Source organism: Pleurodeles waltl, chromosome 4_1, assembly GCF_031143425.1.
Source record: "Pleurodeles waltl isolate 20211129_DDA chromosome 4_1, aPleWal1.hap1.20221129, whole genome shotgun sequence".
In the NCBI taxonomy this organism is placed as follows: Eukaryota; Metazoa; Chordata; class Amphibia; order Caudata; family Salamandridae; genus Pleurodeles; species Pleurodeles waltl.
The window spans coordinates 803,826,082-803,844,754 of NC_090442.1; the positions used below are offsets into that span (position 1 = coordinate 803,826,082).

General features: G+C 44.8%; 1 long non-coding RNA gene across 2 annotated transcripts in view; it reads right to left on the reverse strand.

Moving 5' to 3' along the window:
• Nucleotides 1-18,673, reverse strand: part of LOC138288184 (uncharacterized) — a 354,981-nt gene that overhangs the window by 166,735 nt on the left and 169,573 nt on the right. For both annotated transcript variants that reach the window (XR_011202356.1, XR_011202355.1), the window contains one exon: nucleotides 11,454-11,583. This is a non-coding gene — a long non-coding RNA (uncharacterized lncRNA). The remainder of the gene's footprint in view (nucleotides 1-11,453; nucleotides 11,584-18,673) is intronic.

Below are 18,673 nucleotides of genomic sequence, written 5' to 3' on the forward strand. Positions count from 1 at the left end.
TCTAGGTGGGCTAAAAGTTTGGAAGATCATACTCAAAAACGCAATGGTTAGATGCGTGGAGAACTGTAATAATAAAAGAAACACATTATAAAGTTCTCTATGACTGGTATATGTACCTGATAAAATTGCATAATCTCTACCTATTCTGGAAAGTATGTTGTCACAAAGAGGACTTTCTACATATATGGTGGACATGTCCCAAGATACGTCCTTTCTGGAGTGAGGTCCTAACAAGCCTGCACACCATGCTAATGTACCCCATCCCAGAGACACTGGCATTTGTTCTCTTTAGGGTGATAGTGAGGGGCTCACTGTATCAAACATACTGTAATCAGAGCATACAAGACTATTATTTGGAATAGCGAAAAAAGACCCCCACCCAACCTTTAAAAACATAAATCAATGGCATTCATGTCTATGGTTGTTCAAGGCCATAGAAAACTGGCATCCCGGCTCAATGAGGACATCAGAGATTGTGACACAGTATGGGAACCACTGCTGGAGTACCTCTTGAAGAGTATCCCAATCAGAGCACTGCCACAGAGAATAAAGACACTGAACTGGTTCTGACTCAGAAACCGATGACAGGGGGTAACTTGATTGTATACTTCTTGTATGATTGCTCATTAGTTAGCCTATTACTTGTTGGTTGCAGAATGACTGTCAATTTATAGAGTTCAAGAGAAAATGATATTGTATATTAACGAGGATCAAGTGTTGTAAATTACAGATATGTCCTACAGACTATCCCTGGAGGTCAGGGCAAGGCAAAAATGAGTTTGAATACTGGACAGTGGTAAATGTTTCAGTCCGTGAAGGAGGGATACTGCCCAACTACGTGGTCTACCCAGAAAGGTAGGAACATCCCCCTCTCTGACATATGTTTGTAACTTCTTGCATTAAAATCAATGCAACTATCTTATAAAACAAGAGATGTTAATGCAAACCTATGAAATCCTGGTGCAAATTAAACTCCCTGTCACACTTTGCCTTGCCACCCTGGGCACCATCCACAAACTATGTAAACAAGCTACAACTGCTAACGACACACTATTTCACCTGCACATATTCACACTAATTCTTACTTCGGTACTGTAAATCAATGCATCAGTTCTTCTCATCTACCTCAAATCCTTAATTAATCCAAACAACTATGGGTGCCTTTTTTTTTTTTTGTAAAATACCACCAATAAACAAAACACTGATCACACCACAGATTACTTTAATAACCCCATTCTGCACAAGACACTTGTCTGTGGCACATCGTTTGCCCTCTAAAGCCAGATGAGTTCCTCCAAATTTTCCTATCCAAGCCACCTCATAAGGCAAAACCATTCTATTCTTCTTCCTTATTAAAATTATCCTGAGATAGACAAATTAGCAACTGATTATGCTGTTGTATATATTGCATATATTGTGACAGGGGTCATTTTGACAATTCCAGAGCAGAAACATTGTGAATGGAGAAAAACATCTAAATGGCCCTAAGTTGCAATTTTATAGCATCTTAGTCCCTTTGGTACACTAGGGGAAAAAGAGCGCATATTAAATATTGCCCTGCTTTGTGGCGCTCCAAGGACTCTAAATCAACTGGAGAGGGATGTACTGAAACAGGTTGTTGGACTGGGTTCTGCCCCAGCAGTACCCCAGATTTTTTGCTTTTTTGATCACACGGTTTTGGACTTTTTGCTGTGGGAGAGACTCATTACCAGTGTCTTACCCATGGTAACCACACTGCATGTTTACCGCCAGTGCCCGCCTTTTAAGACAAGGTATGCAGTCACACAGCAAGGATAAGAGGCACCTGGCAGGTGACACATGCACACGTGTGTGCACTTATGTGAGTGTGGATAGTAGGGGACTCCTGTTGGGAAACAGACTCCAGAGTCGCAACAATGTACACTGTAAATTGTATGAAAAGGACACTGATGTGGGGTACAAAAGCATATCTGTACAGCTTATGAGTCATTCAGGAATTGCACTTTTCTCTGACTCAGCTCTGGACCAGATCCCAGGCCTTTTTGTGACACTGCTGGTCTGGGTTAATTACTTTTCTCACCAGCAGCAGGAACAAAGGCCTCACACATCAAAGGAAGCAAATAACAGTGCTCAAGGCAGCTCTGAAGGAGGAAGGACTGGGGTGAAACTGCTCTCTACCTATTAACCAGCTGTCATCCTGTACCAGGAAAGGGCCTGCCCCCGGTCACTCAACAAGAGTGAGTCCAGACCTTTGGAGCCAAGCCAGGGTGGGGGTGGCCCTGGCTGTGATGTCAGCAAGGGGTGGAGCAGGGGCCTCCAGAGCACACCTGACAACTGACTCCTTGATGATGGCATTTTGAGCTATCCCACAAGACTGTGCATGGAGAATGAGACCAGGGCAGGGAGGTGATGTGGTGCATCAGGATAGGCCAGAAGTGTAGCCCTGCGGGACACTCCAGCCCTCACTTAAAACACCCTATGGGGGAGAGAGAGCTCTCTTGGATGTGCTTATGCTGAAGAACCCCGGGACTGGAGGCTGATGTCATGGACAATTGGAAGGAGGACCCCCCCTAACTGACCCCAGGACCAGTGGGGGGGAAATACTTTGCTCACCATCAGGAGCAAAATAAGACAAAGATTGTTGAAACTGGCCTAACTGGCCCCGAGATATCCTTGTGCAAAGCTTGGCAACTTCTGACCTTTTTCTGTCCGGAAACAAAGAGTGTGGGGCTTTGTCATAAACCTCCAACTTGCCTCTGGGGCAGCCTGGAGGCTGCCCCAGAATAAAAAATGTGGGAAATCGCTGTTGTGCTTCTCCGGCGAAGAAGTGGAGTGCGGGGGAGTCCTGTTGCACTCCCCGTGTCATGAGGAGAGGGCACCCGATCCCATCCCGGGACACTGTGAGGCCATAATGAAAGGGCGAGTGCCGTTGCGCTCTCCTGCAACAACAGGAAGGGGACCCCAGACCCATCCCTAGGCCTCAACGGATGCAGGAGGCTGGGCCGGGTGGGGGTAGTGCTCCTGCACTACCCCATGTGGCCCACCTTCCTCGCTCCCAGCGCCCGTATCTAGTGGAAGCAGAAAAGCGGGATCACAGGCAGACTAGAATGCTGCTGCTTCTCCTGCGGCAGCATGTCAGCCTACTGCTTATGCGGGGAGCCAGCAGGGGCAGTCGGGGTGGGCTCCCTGAGCTGCTCTCCAACAAGATCCAAGCACAAAGAGTGTCCGGGTGGGACCAGACACCCCAGAAGGCCCTCAAGTCATAGCGCAAGGCTACATGATAAACAAAAAGAAAACAAAGGAAAAGCAAAGCATCTCTGCCCAGCACAGAGGAAGTCATTAATCAAGTGGAGCGCCCCATAATGCCTTGCGAGGCACAACATTTTTCACCGCAAAGTCGCTCATTTTGAGCATGCTGGTAACCCCAGGATAGCAGAGGCACCACCAGAATGTTGAGAGGTGAGAGATTTTAATCACAAAGTCCTTTAGGGACTGTATAAGATGTGAAGTGTTTTTGTGCTGTGATTTCATCTGAAAGTGATTCAATGTGAATGTGGTTTATTTGTGTTTTTCAGGTTAATAGCAATCTAAAAATCACAGACCAGTCAAACATGCCTATAGTATGTTTTTACAACTGTTTATTTGAATAATGAGACTGACTACTACTCATGAACAAGGTAGAGATACTTTATTGGCAGAATTAAGTATTCGCATTCCAAGTAATACTCAGATAGTGCATATTTAATATATGTGAATGTTTTGACATGTGGTTTGGTGGTCTAAAACTCCCTGTGGGAGAGAGATAAATGATGACACAATGCCACCCAGAAGTATTTCTATCAGCTTTGAGTATATTTATAAAATGTTGCATAGTAATGAGTAGCGTGTGTAATAAATGTAATTTTTCCCTTTTTCAAAAGAAAAAGCATAGACTGGTGAATCACTTATTGAGTGTTATTACTGCATGCCAGTGAATGGTGATTTCTAGTCCACACCACCTCCTTCGAGTAGACCTTACACTGCTCCCCCTCGCTACACTGTGAGAGTCAAGAGCTACGATGGGGTGTTTGTTTGCCACTGAGGACAACTGATAAACTAATAGCCCAACTTCCAACACAGACATGATCATGATCCAATGGTTTGTGCTACATCAATGAAGAACAAAATTAATCTGCAAAGCAATAAGTTTGACAAACTGAGGGTCTCCTGGCATGACCTACCAGACAGGATGGGCTTACAAAGTAAAGCTATACGATGATAGAAGGCTTAGAAGAACTAAAAGAAACCGATTATGACCTACCACCATCGATTAACTTAGCTATTTGTTGGACCCATGTGAGAGGAGCCTTAAATAAATTCTTAAAGAAATTCTATGGGGTCGTAATGTATTAGAACAAGCAATTATGGGGATCCATGGACACATTCAGAGGTTATAGGCTAACGGATTACTCTTTAAGAGCCAAGGTTTGAAAGGAGGAGAAAGCCTATTTTATATCTACTTTTTATGGTGCAGAAAGACACAGTGTTCAGAAGCAGAAGATTAAGGAATTAAGACTGAATTCATAATGCATTAATCGAAAACAATTCACTGTTAAATTACATGTTACAGTTGAATGGGACAGAGAAAATGCAAAGATCCTTATTGCATTGATGTATTAATAAGAACACAAGAAAAATACAAACACCAATTCATGGAAACAGGGTGATTTTTAATAAATTATTTAACACGTGACAAAAATCCAATCAGTTGACCCGGAGTTATGAATTTTTAAAGTTTAAGGTACAAACTAGCCGCTAAATGATCAAAGAGCAAATCACAAACATCTAATCTTGGGAGACCGGGCCAAATTTGAAAAATATAGACCATAGTAATGGAGAGCGAGTTGGATACAAAAAGTGGATTGGGCCTGGTCAGTTCTCATCTTTGGACCAATAAGAAATGTAAAGAAAAGTCTCTGAGAAGGTAAAATTTCAGTAGGGCAAAGCTGCAGGGGGTGTCCGAAGAGGAGGTGTCATTGTAGGGGAGATGCGTGGATCAAGTGATGGTGAAAATTTCCACAAACGGATTTCTCTTTTTTGGAAGTCGAAAATCTCCAGTGGGGCAAAGCTGGTGGCTGTAGCCAATAAGCATTCCAGAAGGCCAGATACCCCTTTGGCAAAGGACCAATGAACAGAATTTGCTGGTGCAGGGTAGAACATAGAGGGAGCTGCCACAAAGTTAGGTCGATCAGTGGATCGACTAGCAGGTTTGTTCCGGTCTCCTATCGGTTCTTAGAGCAGGTTTTAGCCTAACAAAAAGTCCACATTTCTGATTTTATCCATCTGAGCATCTTTAACTCTGCCACCAAAGGTCCAGAATTGGGGGGCGGGGGTGTTTAGGACTCACTCGAGCTGGAGCCAGGCGCAGGGGATTCAAGATGGTTGAAGCCTTTTCTGTACCTGAGGCTCCGATCATAAGGCCAGCCAGCTAGCCTTTGGAGTCACTCTGGTAGTCCTGGGTTTGAGAAGTGTACAGTGCTCAAGCAGCAGGGCAAGACTCTGAGGGTTCAAAGCAGGCTTCAGGCAGCAAAACAGTCTTCCAGGGGAAAGTGAACCGAAGAGTTGGTCTGGGGGTCCTATTTTTATACGAGGGGGGTCATTACGACCTCAGCGGTCTTGCAAAAAGACCGCCGAGGCCGCGGGAGACAGAATACCGCCATTGCCGGCGGTATTCCTGGCTCCCAATTATGACATTTCCGCTGGCCCAGCGGAAATGACACATCAACATTGCTGCTGGCTCGTAATAGAGCCGGCGGCAATGCTGATGTGCAGCGGGTGCAGTAGCACCCATCGCGCATTTCCGGGCAGTGAAATGCGTGACAGGGCTATGCCTGGGGGCCCCTGCACTGCCCATGCCAAGTGCATGGGCAGTGCAGGGGCCTCCAGGGGCACCCCAAGTCCCCTTACCGCCAGCCTTTCCATGGCGGTGTTTACCGCCATGGAAAGGCTGGCGGTCGGGGACTCATAATCCCCAGGGCAGTGGTGCTTGCACCGCTGCCCTGGGGATAATGACCGCCAGGTGGAAACCTAGCGGGAAATTGGAGGGGCCGGCGGTATGGCCGTGGCTATTCCGCCACAGTCATAATTGCTGGTGGATCACCGCCAGCCTGTTGGCAGTGTTACCGCCACCTTACCGCCGGCTGCCAGGGTCGTAATGACCCCCGAGGTGTCTTCTTTGAAGTAAGAGAAATTTCTAGAGAATTCCCTTTGATGTGCTTGAAACTTCCTGCCCTGGCTCACTGCTGACTTCATGAACAATGCAGTGGTGACAAGTTATTTGTGTGAAGGTATGGCACAGCCTATTTATTTGCAGGTGAGGCTTTGCATCAGAACCCTCCCAGTGATTGCCCATCCAGGCACACCTAATCACTCTATTGTGTTGCTGTCTGGGAGGGGTAAGCAAAGCCCAACTGTCAACAGGCACCAAATAGATAGGGCAGGAAATGTCAACCTTCTGAAAGTGTAATTTTCAAAATTTTAAGTTAAAATCCGACTTTACTATTAAAAAGAGTTTTAAATTACAATTTCTCAAACAACAAACATGAAATGTTTACATGTTCCTAATGAAGGGTTTGCACTTATCAGATGTGATAGGAAGCTCAATGTTACACTATAGGACAGTTTGGTCTCAAAGTAGTGAAAAAACAATTTAGGAGTTTGTTTTACTACCAGGACATGGAAAACGTAAACTGTACATTCAACCTTTCAATTATAATGCACCCTGGCCTCTGGGCTACCGAGGACCTATCCTCAGGGATGACATGTATGTAGGAAAAGGGGAGTTTAAGGCTTGGCAAAGGGGTTAAATTGCCGAGCCGGACTAGTAGTTTATAACTTGGCTTCTTGAGTGGGTTGCACAATAAGTGCTCCAGGCCTACTAGTAGCATTTAATTTACTGACCTTGGGGATATGGTATACCACTTTACTTGGGACTTATATGTAAATGAAATATGCCAATCCAGTGTAAGCCAATTTTACCGTGTTATAAGGCGTGATCACAAGCACTTTAGCATTGATTAGCAATAGTAATGTGCACAGATGCCTAAAACCAACAAAAACGAATTCAGAAAAATAGGAGGGTGAAGGACAAAATGGGAAAAGACCACCTTAAGTCTGACAGGTCTAACTCAATGTAAGACACCAGTATCCCGAATTCTGTATATTTCAAAATAATCTGAAACATAATTTAAGCATACTTCGGGGTGGTTAAATTTACAATTTCATCTGACTCTCATATCTTACAGATACTCAAAGCCTTGGGATGAAAGAGGAGCCTCTCAAGGGTGGACACACCCTGAGCTGCAGGGGGTACAGGGGTCTGCATTAGCCCCTATCCAAGCTACTAATCGGCCTGAGAAAAAATATGAGGTATTTAAAACCTCAGGTGGCCAACTTTACTTTCAGAAAAATCCATCCCTTAAAAGGAGATTATAAATTAAGCAAAAAGATCAATATTAGGATGTTGTTGTAGAGAGCCAAAAGGCAGTCTTCTGTCATTTCAGCATCGTGTTGAATGAACTCCGAAAATTCTGCCATTTTAAAACTGGCCTTTACACGAGTTTTCCAACAACTGAACAGCTGCAAACAGTAGGTGATAAATACACTGAAAAACCAATATCACTAAAATTATTTCCTGACAGTAAGGTGGTTAAGTGTACAATAAATTAGTAGAGTGGTTATCATGTGGTTGCTCTATTGTAATTTAGTAGGGTTTGTCTGAATTATTTATTACTATGTCACACTCACCATCCTGACCATCCATTAAGAATTAGATAATACATGGCAGGGCTAGAGAGAAACGATAAGAGGTACAGCTATTACTAGATCTATGCACACATTATGAACTGACAACCTGGGTAGGAAATCAAAGACTAATGTGAATAAGGGCATTCGCTGGAGGTCAGATTATTTCTGGGGCATTTACACAACATTTGCCCCATCCCCTAAATGGGAAGCTGCAAACGTGATGAATAAATTGTGGTAATTTCAAATCATGGGAGAAACACCTAAAACTGCTATTGCTAGGAATAGCAAGTGTATTCAAATGTAGGCTAACATAAGGTACAGAAGATGCTTTGTGGATGTGTAGCGGAATGGGTTTCTCGCTTAACAAATGTGCTTTCCTCGCATTCTCAAATTACCTTGAAATCTCTGTATTTCACATATTCTGATATGTACTCATTTAAATGTTTGTGAATCTGAAAAAAAAATCACAACCCTATAGAAATCATGAACTCACATTTTAATGCTTCATATATTAATGAATAGGTTTGTGAATGCAGCCATATATTTTCTAGTAGCAGACTAGGTAATGCTAAAGAATAGCTTTTTATGAGAATTTCATTGGTTGAAGTAAGCATTTTGGGTATTTGGCTATCATTCTGTGGGTAGAATCTTTTTGAGCTACGAGAGAATGCATTGGGGTCCACCCACCCGCCCCTCTCCAAGGTGAAGGCAAAATTTATAATTTATGCAAAACATGGACTAAGCTAAATTATAAGTGCAACTTACATTTTCTAGCTTATTCACAAACAGTGCAGTACTTTCAAGGATAACGGACATCTTGCATATGTTACGTGTGTATATTATTTACACAGGTTGGTCACTTACACCGAGTTTCCTAATCCTATTTTTCTATAATGAGCACAATTTGAAATTTATACATTCAAAAGCTTAAAAGGTGTACCAATTCCAGTTCTAATTATGATTAATGCACTCAGTTAAAAAGTGGATTATACTTAGTGTACTCATCCTTTTAAATACCCTATTTTCTTTCATTTTTTCTTTTATATTCCGATTATCAGTTCTTTCTTCATATTGATCTCATCTGATCAGCTAGTTTACTACCACTCTTGTTATCATCAATAACCACCTTCCTTGCATCTATGATTGTATTTTTTAGCGCATATCATAATGTATTATATTTAGATCCACTTTTATGGTATTTTATTATCAGATCTTTACATATCCGTGAATATGAAAGATAATGGATATCTATTTTTAAGAGTTACTAAAAAATGACATTTTGATGACGATTCTGTAGTGATGTATTTGTGTTACAAGTGAAAAGAAATTACACTTAAAATATGCAAGTTCCTTCTCGTTTCAATGTAATATTACAGTAACCTTAAACTGTCAGTGGCATGTTGTGAGGTCCATTAGTGTGAACGCATTTCCTTCCGGAGTCTAAAGATGATCGGCAGACGTCCAGCTTCCAATATGAGTTAAATTGTGTTCCTTTTGAATAAGCTTTTGTGGCACTGACAATAATAACAATACTAAAAATAGTAATAAGAATAAGTACAACTACAATCTTTCATGAAACTCAGATGTTTGGGGCAGAGGTACCGATTCCCGAGGTTAGGTGAACTAGGTCTGCCAGAGCTTGACGACGCATTTTTTTTTTTTCTTTTTACAAACTATTTCCATTTTCTAAATCATTTTTTCTAATGTATAAAGGATCTGCCTCAAATCCGGTTTATAAATTCACTCTTAAGTGGCTGTTTAAAACCACAGACTGCCGAGTAATTTTTGGATATATTTAAACATGTAGTTAAATTGGTTCTAAAAATCTATTTCATACAATGAAAAAGTACCCAACGAATGTTGCAAATGGAATTCGTATTACAAACATTACCAATGTACCATACTGACAGAATTTGAGAAAAAAGTCAAACCTGCTTCTGTAGGTTACATTTTTTGTGAATGTTTTACTTTTTTTTAGCTTTACATAGAACTCCAAATGCTTTTCCCGGACTGCGCCAATCCACGAATTGTACACATATTCCACACATTTCCAGCAGGCAGAAAGCTCTGTACTGGTCAATAATACTTAAATGCTTAAAGAGCGTGCAATTTTTTTCTCTCCACATGGAAATTATACTTTCCCTGCAGAAAAAATCCTCTGCTCTATGTTCCTTTCCTATTCTCAACTTGGAAAGCCACTACCCACTTCCTTGATACAAGAACGTGTGTGTTGGAATTGGTAGTAAATGCTGACATGCTAATGGAGTTGTGAGACTTGCTAAAAATAGCTGCGACAATTCCACCCTTACCCAGCAACATGTAAATGATTACATTCCCTATACATTCAATTTAATGTATTTTAACGTAGTAACCTTATATTCTGATGTGGATTTTACGGTTTAAAAAAAATGTTTTTCCAGACCTTCGTGGAAAGCAGTGCACAAAAATGGGTGAATGAGACTTAAGAGATTCTTACGTGGGGCGGGCCCTACAGAGTCTGATTAAAAACAGACTTTGGCACTTGTCCCTTTCATGGTCCATATCGATGTCCTTACTCTTACTGGCAAAAAGGCCAATCGATTTCTCAAGAACTGTAAAACCCTTAAGGTATTCTATATGAGTGATGAAAGGTCTGTTTACATTTCACGTTTTACTTTATCTTGCCTTCCTGAAGAGTATTCGCGTTTTTTTCTAGACGTGTTTTTGTAGTTGCTTTTCATGCAACATAGGATTATTATATAGTGCATAAACTCATCTGAATCACCTCCAGGTACCCAAATGAGTCCAGGTACTGGGTTGGTGTTGACAGAGCACAGTTGAAAGTTCTAAAGTCAAGGCAGAAGACAGTGTGAGTTGTTCTCAGTGCCTATTTGTAGATCATAAAGGTAGGCGGACTACATGCACATCCAATCTGTGGGCGCTCTACAGAGCACATAGTGGTAGTCGCATGTGTATCAATAGCAATTGAGGGTGTGAGATATGTACATAAAGGATTTCAAAAAGATGTGGAGAGAAAAGGGGCAGAATTGCTTAGGAGTGAGCGCATGCAGAAGAAACCTGCATGAAGGGCAAAACCGAGGAGTCGGAGACCCTCCGATGGCCACTATCCCTGGCCCCAGACATTACTAACCTTCAAATAATGTTTTCAAATTTTCAGAATTGAAACATTTTCTTTTCTAATATTTCAGAACAACATCACTGTTATTCATTTATGTGATAGAGTTAATAAGCACAGGCAAAGCCAGGAGAGCTGTCTTTTTTTTGTTGTGTGACATGTCTGGATGGAATAAAAGAAAACTAAGAGAGGCACCCAAATACTGGTGAGGTGGCACACTGTGTGAAGCACAGTATTTTAATTTACATGTTTTAAGCCACAATCTTACATGGGCCATGTTTCCTGGAAAGGATTCCTAGTTACGCTTCTATTGTCATAGCGGTTATAAAGACACTCCCTATTGTTTTCTTCCCTAAGGTTCTGAACATAGCATGCACAGGCATTCTAAATTGACAACACAATCCTCCTAAATATTGCACAATGTTTCTATCTATTAACCGTCTTCAATCCTTCAACTGCTATCAAGATACCGGATCCATTAAGCAATTGTATTTGGTAAATGAGATTGCATGCTTGGTTATATTTCTGGATAGCTGCTCATTCCTAATTATGAACAAGGAGTGTGAGAAATTACCTGGAAAAGAAGGTGTTTGATTCTTGATATTCGCTCAACACAAGTAACATTTTCCACTATGTTGTCAAAGTCACTGAATGTTTTCAAAGGAAGGATTCCACTTCACAACGCCTCCTTCCAGGAAAGGGGTCTGAAAATCAAACAAACAAACCTGAATTAATGTACGTTCCTTCTATTTTGTCTATGTTCATGTTTGTTGTGTTAAATCTGAGCAGCAACACTGCAGCATTTAAGTGCATAACTTTGATTCTATGTCAGGACCGGAGGCTAGGATTATGCTCACTTCCTTTCTTTGTTACTTGTAGCAGATTCAACATGAATAAAAACTATCTTTCCCATCAACCCACAAGAAGGAACTACAAAAAACAGCCAATAGGAGTCCATCTCCTCAAATAGTAGCGCGTTCCCCACACGTCTTCCTCTTTCTTTCCTGCTTGCCAGCAGATAAGTACCCTTCCTTCTTGCTATCTTGTTTGGCCTTTTTCCTCAATATTTTGTTATTGTGTATTTGCTTGTATTCTGCTGCAATGATACACCTCAGAGCCCCTATCATGGCAACAACCAGTCTAGGGGCGCATGTCTGTGGTGCAGCTGGCAGGCTGCTAGAGGGCATTGGGTGCGCGCTCACGCTCTAACGTGACACGTGCTGGTGACCGCTTCGGCAGAACTATCACCGCGACCTGGCCTCTTTGTTCTCAACACCCCAGCCCGCCTGGAAGCCTGACGCCCATTTTCACGGGTCTGTATTTTGTTCAGCACAAGAGTGCTGTGAAGCACGAACAGCAGACGCCTGCCGAGCGTACTGGCCCATTGTAACGCACTGCGAGCGCTTGTCTCTGCCATTAGCTGTTCGTGGGGCCCGGCACAGGCATACTTTCTGTCTATCCCCCATAACAACAGCGAGGTGGCCCCAGGTTTTAAAACAACTTTTGCACACAACACAACACAAAAATAATATTGGATCACCCAGTGTCCAAAAAAGCCCCTGCGCTATTAAAATTGATGCCTCTCTTGGCCTGCTAGGACCAGTCCTCCACCTGCAACCAGGTATCCAGCGTTGGGATTCTCCACCTATTTAGTGGACAGAGCATTGTTTTGCCAATATTGTATCCGCCTTCTTGCCCAAGAAAGTCATGGCAGAATACTAAGAGAAGGAATCCTTACAAGTCTTCCCCCCCAGATAATGAGTTTTGCGAGTCTGTGGATGCCTCTTATCCACCAGGCGGCCGCTACGGCCATAGAACCACTAGCATGCCACCTACTGGCATTAGCAGAAGTATGCCCCTTTCCCCTTCACAAGCCTCAAAAGTGTTCAAAGTCAAAAGTGTGCAAAGAAGCGCAAAAGTGACCCAGGCTTTGACCTGGAGGCCTTTGACAGCCTGAAGGTCTTTCTGACTACCCCCAGGCAGGGGACCTTCCTGCCACATCGGAGCGGGCCCACCTGTCCACGGACACCTATGAGGACGATTTTGCAGGGGACTCCGCTGATGAAGCCGGTACCTCCCGCCCATGATGCCCATCATCGAACTCAGGAGACCAGTGTGGGGATGACTCCGACATGCTCGAACCCGAGGACCTCATGCAACCACGTTCCGCAGAGTGGACCCACACAGAGAAGGTGGCCAGCCAACTCAGAAAGACCATTGAGAAAGCGAGAAGGAGGTCCACGCCGGCCTGAAGGTGGAATGCCCCTCCCTCCCAGGAAAAGTGGCCCTCTCCCCAGAACTAGACCCAGCATGGTCATCTTTCTCCAAAAATACATTCACAATCCCTAAAAAGGTGATTGATATGTCCTGGCACTCAAGCCAGGTGTGAGACCTGAAAGCCTTAGGGTGGTCACCCTCAACTTTTTGTCTGCCTTCCTCCACGTTTTGACACAATTTTTGCTGGTTTTAGGACTCTGCACACTTTACCACTGCTAACCAGTGCTAAAGAGCATACGCTCTCTCCTTTAAAACATGGTGACATTGGTTCATACCAAATGGCTTATTTAATGTACTTTTAAGTCCCTAGTAAAAGTGCACAACATGTGCCCAGGGCCTGTAGAATAAATGCTACTAGTGGGTCTGCAGCACTGATTGTGTCACCCACCTAAGTAGCCCCCTAACCATATCTCAGGCCTGCCATTGCAAGGACTGTGTGTGCAGTTTAACTGCCAATATGACTTGGCATTTTAAAGTACTGGCCAAGCATTAAAACTCCCCTTTTTCTACATAAAGTCACCCCTAAGGGGATCTAAGTCCACATGCCAGAAATTGACGCAAGGCCCTTGCTGCATGGAAAATATGGACGCATCGTCTGTGTGCGCCTGGAGAAACCGATGCACACCTCCCAGTTTTTCACGCATCTCCTCCTCTGCGGTCCCGTGCACTTAATTTAGACGCAAACCAGGTACTTTGTGCTTGCGAGAGACACATTGCTTTTAAGAACATAAGACTCTTTTTATCATTTTCTAAAGTGATATTTCAACATGTACTTATTAAATCTTGATCATGTTGAGCTGCATTTAATCAGATAAATATTCTATATTTTTCTAAACCTGTGTGGTGTATTTTTGTGGTTTTTATACTGTGTTATTGCATGATTTATTGCACAAATACTTTACAAATTGCGTTCTAAGTTAAGCCTGACTGCTCAGTGCGAAGCTACCACAGGGTGGGCACAGGATAATTTGGATTGTGTGTGACTTACCCTGACTAGAGGGAGTGTCCTTGCTTGGACAGGGTGTAACCTGACAGCCAACCAAAGACCCCATTTCTAACACCAGGACAAAATCCTTGACATCAATGGCCCCCTTACAAAAATTGGTTAGGACGTCTGATACTCCGGTTTCACCTGTTATAATCTGTGGATGGGCGCAGCAGGCAGTTATCTTCTTAGGAAACGCCAACTGAGCCTTATCGGCAGAGCGGCGCTGCTCCTTTTTGCTGAAAGTAAACCCCAAGCTGGGAGACCTGGAGACCACAGTGGCAGGCCTGGCGGCTCAAGAGGGGCTCTTCGGTGAGCCATTCATCAAGAAGCTGAGCAAGTATGTGGTCATGTTCACTTCACTCGACAAGGCGCATACTTCTATAAAGAAGATCTTCCACCCTAGGGTTTTCATCGGGCCGGTCGTGGTAGGGGGTGCTTGACTGTCAATTTCTACATCAAAGCCCCCTCAAAGGATTCCAAGAAGCTGCCGGAGCAGGCCCAGACAGAATGAGTTCTTCGCCTCACATAGAGGCTTCCACAGAAGGTACCCCAGAGGTTTGTCCAGAGGTCACTTCCAGGCCCAAACAGGTAAGATTCTCCCCTTCTTTCCTACTAAAGGTTGGAGGCAGACTAGCTTGGTTCACCCATGTGTGTGCAAGTCTCACATCCAATGTGTGGGTCTTACAGACAGTCAGTAGGTTTTACATCAAGGTCTATGGAACTCCACAATAGCCTACTTGCCTAAGGTCGCTTACCTTTACAAACCATCAGACACATTTGATAGACAAAGAGGTCAAGGACCTCCGTCAGAAGGATACACTAGCTCAACTTCATCCAAATGGGTTTCTTAGCAACATCTTTCACGTGGACAAACGGGATGGTGGTCAGAGACCGGTCATCAACCTCTGAGAGTTCAATGGGTGGCTCGTTTATTGGCACTTCAAAATGGAGGGGATACACCTCTTGAGGGACATTTTTACGACCCAATGATTTGATCCTTCATTTGGACCTTCAAGACGCTTACTTGATGATTCTGATCTTGGCCCCCCATCTCAGGTTCTTCCAGTTCCAATGGAGAGGCCAGGTGTTCAAATTCACTTCTCTGCCATTTGGGCTGTCATCTGCCCCTTGGTGTTTCACTAAGGTCCTCAACCTGGTTGTGGAGTACCTCCAGGCTCAAGGTCTCCAGCTCATAATCTTCTTGGACGATATCTTACTTATGTATCAGTGCCCGACCCGATTCTCAGACCAGCTTCAAATGCCAATTAGTCTGTTGGAAGGACTGGTTTCATCATCAACAAACAGAAGTCCCTGTTGACTTCCTCCAGACAAACAGTCTTTTTGGGGTTTGCTGTGGACTTGGTTAAAAAAACAAAAAAAAAACCTCAGAGTCCTCCCTGTTGAAAGATCGCCAGGATTTGTCGTGAACTGAGGTGGACACCTTTCAGATCTTCCACCTCACTCAGACAGGTGGCCCGAGTGGTGGGCCTCCTCTACCATTCAGGCGATCTTTCTGGGCCCTCTTCACTTTTTCATCCCAAGGTTTCCCACTCATGCAAAGGGCTCCAATATTACGAGCAGATCCCCCTCTTGGATGAGATGCACTGGTGAATGGCACACATAGAACACTGGAACAGACGGGCCATATTTGGTTCGGATCCAGACTTCGTGATAGTCCGATGCCAGCAAATCCATTTGGGGTGCCTGTTGTGAGGACTCTCCTACCAGTGGAAAATGGTCCACAGAGGAACGGCAGCTCCATATCAACTGGCTGGAACTGATGGCGGGATCTTTTGCAATAAAATGCTAGACAGAGGACACGGTGCACTTCCACATGCTGTTGAAGATGGACAACATATCGGGCGTCTGGTACATCAATCACCTGGCGGGCACCAAATCCAAAGCTCTGGTAAATCTAGCCAAGGATCTATGGGAGTATTGTCTCTACAACAGCATATCACTCACAGCAGAGTATCTTCAAGGAACATCCAACGTGGTGGCAGATCGATACTCCAGAGAGTGGACAGACTCCAGCCTATGGCAGCTAAAACCACAGGTGTTCAGGAGACTGAAAGCCTTGTGGGGTCCATTATCCGTAGATCTCTTTGCTTCGAGGCTGGATCACCAGGTTCCCAGATTCTTCAGTTGGAAACCGGATCCATTAGCAACGGCAATGGACCCCTTCCTGCAAGATTGGACGAAGGAACAAAGATATGCTTTACCTCCTTTCTCGATGATCATGCAGTTATCATCTCAAGTGAGGCGCCAAGGTGCACAGCTAGTCCTGATCACTTCCTGCTGGAGGTCGCAAGTCTGGTTTCCAGATCTTCAGGAGCTTTCTTGGGATTCTTCAATCCCTCTACCTCATACTCCAGATCTCCTAAGGGATCCCCTGGGAAACATTCATCCCTTAATAATTCAGGGAAGGATGCCCCTCATGGCCTGGCAGATTTCAGGCATTCCTGGAGAGTCTGAAGCCTTTCAGAAGAGGCTGAAAGAATGCTCTTGGCGGCATGGGCAGATGGTACCAACAGTACAAATAGGCGTGGTCCCGATGGGTGCGTTTGTAGGAAAGTACCCTCTTTTTGGAATGTTACCCCCAATTTCTGTCTGATGTCAGTGTGTTTGACTGTGTCACTGGACTCCTGCTAACCGGGACCCCAGTGCTTATGCTCTGTCTCCTCTCAAATGTGTCACTACATACTGGTAACCCAGCATTTCAACCCAAATTGGCATACTGGTGCCCCCTTATAAGTCCCTAGTATATGGTACTTAGGTACCCAGGGCATTGGGGTTCCAGGGGATCCCTATGGGCTGCAGCTTTACTTTTACCACCCATAAGGAGCCCAATGCAAAGGCTTCTACAGCACTGCCATTGCAGCCTGTGTGAAATGGTGCATGCACCCTTTCACAGCCATTTTCACTGTACCAGGCCACTTATAAGTCACCTATATGTCAGGCCATCCAAGCCTGAAGGCTGGGTGCAAGGTACCTGTGTGTGAGGGCACCCCTGCACTAGCAGAGGTGCCCCCACATCGTACAGGACCAATTTCACAGACTTCGTGAGTGTGGGGACGCCATTTTACACGTGCACTGTACAAAGGTCAATACCTATGTCCAGCTTTACAATGGTAACTCCAAATATGGCCATGTAAGGTGTCCAACACCTGGGAGTTGTACTCCAATACTGATTCCAGTATTGGTTTTACAATTCCATGCACTCTGGGGTCTCCACAGTGGACTCCAGTACTGCCATACCAGCCTTCTGACGTTTTCCCTGGCGGCCCCAGCTGATGCCACCTCACAGACAGGGTTTTGCCCTCCTGTTGCTTGAGCAGCTCAAGCCAAGGAAGGCAGAAAAAAGAATTTCCTTTGGGGGAAGGGTGTTGCACCCTCTCCCTTTGGAAATAGGTGTTACAGGCATGTAAGGGGTAGCCTCCGAGAGCCTCTGGAAATGCTTTGAAGGGCACAGATGGTCCCCTCCTTGCATAATCCAGCCTACACCGGTTCAGGGACCCCTGGTCCCTGCTCTGGCATGAAACTGGACAAAGAAAAGATGAGTGACCATTCCCCTGTCCATCACCACCCCAGGGGTGGTTCCCAGAGCTACTCCAGAGTGACCCTGGGTTTTGCCATCTTGGATTCCAAGGTGGTGGGGCACTCTGGGAGCATCTGAGTGGCCAGTGCCAGCAGGTGACGTCAGAGCCCTCCCCTGATAGGTGCTTACCTGTGTAACTGGCCAATCCCTCTTTCAGGGATATTTAGGGACTCTCCACTTGGTGTTTGATCAGATTCAGATTGCAAGACTCCAGCAGGAATCCTCTGCATCCTTTACTTCATCTTCTACCAATAGAACCGAAGCTGAACCCTCCAGGAACTCTACAAACTGCAACAAAGAAGCAAAGATGACTTCTGCAACATTGTATCTTCAGCTCCTGCCAGCAACTGCAACTGTTTCCAGGTTGTGCATCCTCAGAGGGCTGCCTGTCTTCAGCCTGCACCAGAAGAACTGAAGGAAACTCCTGTGGAGTGAATGAGTCACTTTCCTGTTTCAGCAGGGCGCCTCTCTGCAGCGATTGTTGATGTTGTGGGTCCCCTCTCCAGATGACGATCGTGGACCCGGCAACAAGGGTGGTAAACTAAAGTGACCCGACAGTCCCAGGGTCCAGCTATCCAACTTTGGTGGAGGTAACAGCTTGCCTCCCCACGCAAGACAGTACCCCTGTGCACCACGTGACATGCAGTTGCCAGGGCTTGTGTGCGACCTTCCAAGAAGTTCTTCATGCACAGCACAGCTTTAGGACCCCGGCACTCCATCCTGCGACGCGCAGCTTCCTGAGTTTTTCTCCGGCGGCGTGGGATCCCTTTGTGTTGTGTTGCGTGGGCCTCCATTTGCACCTTCTTTGTCCCTGTGCTGTACGACTCCTGTGCGTGCTGCCTGGTCTTCTGATGGCTCTCTGAGTTGCTGACAGCCCCCTCTGCTTCCCCCTCCTGAGTAGAGGCCACCAGGTCCCTCCTGGTCAGCGCCA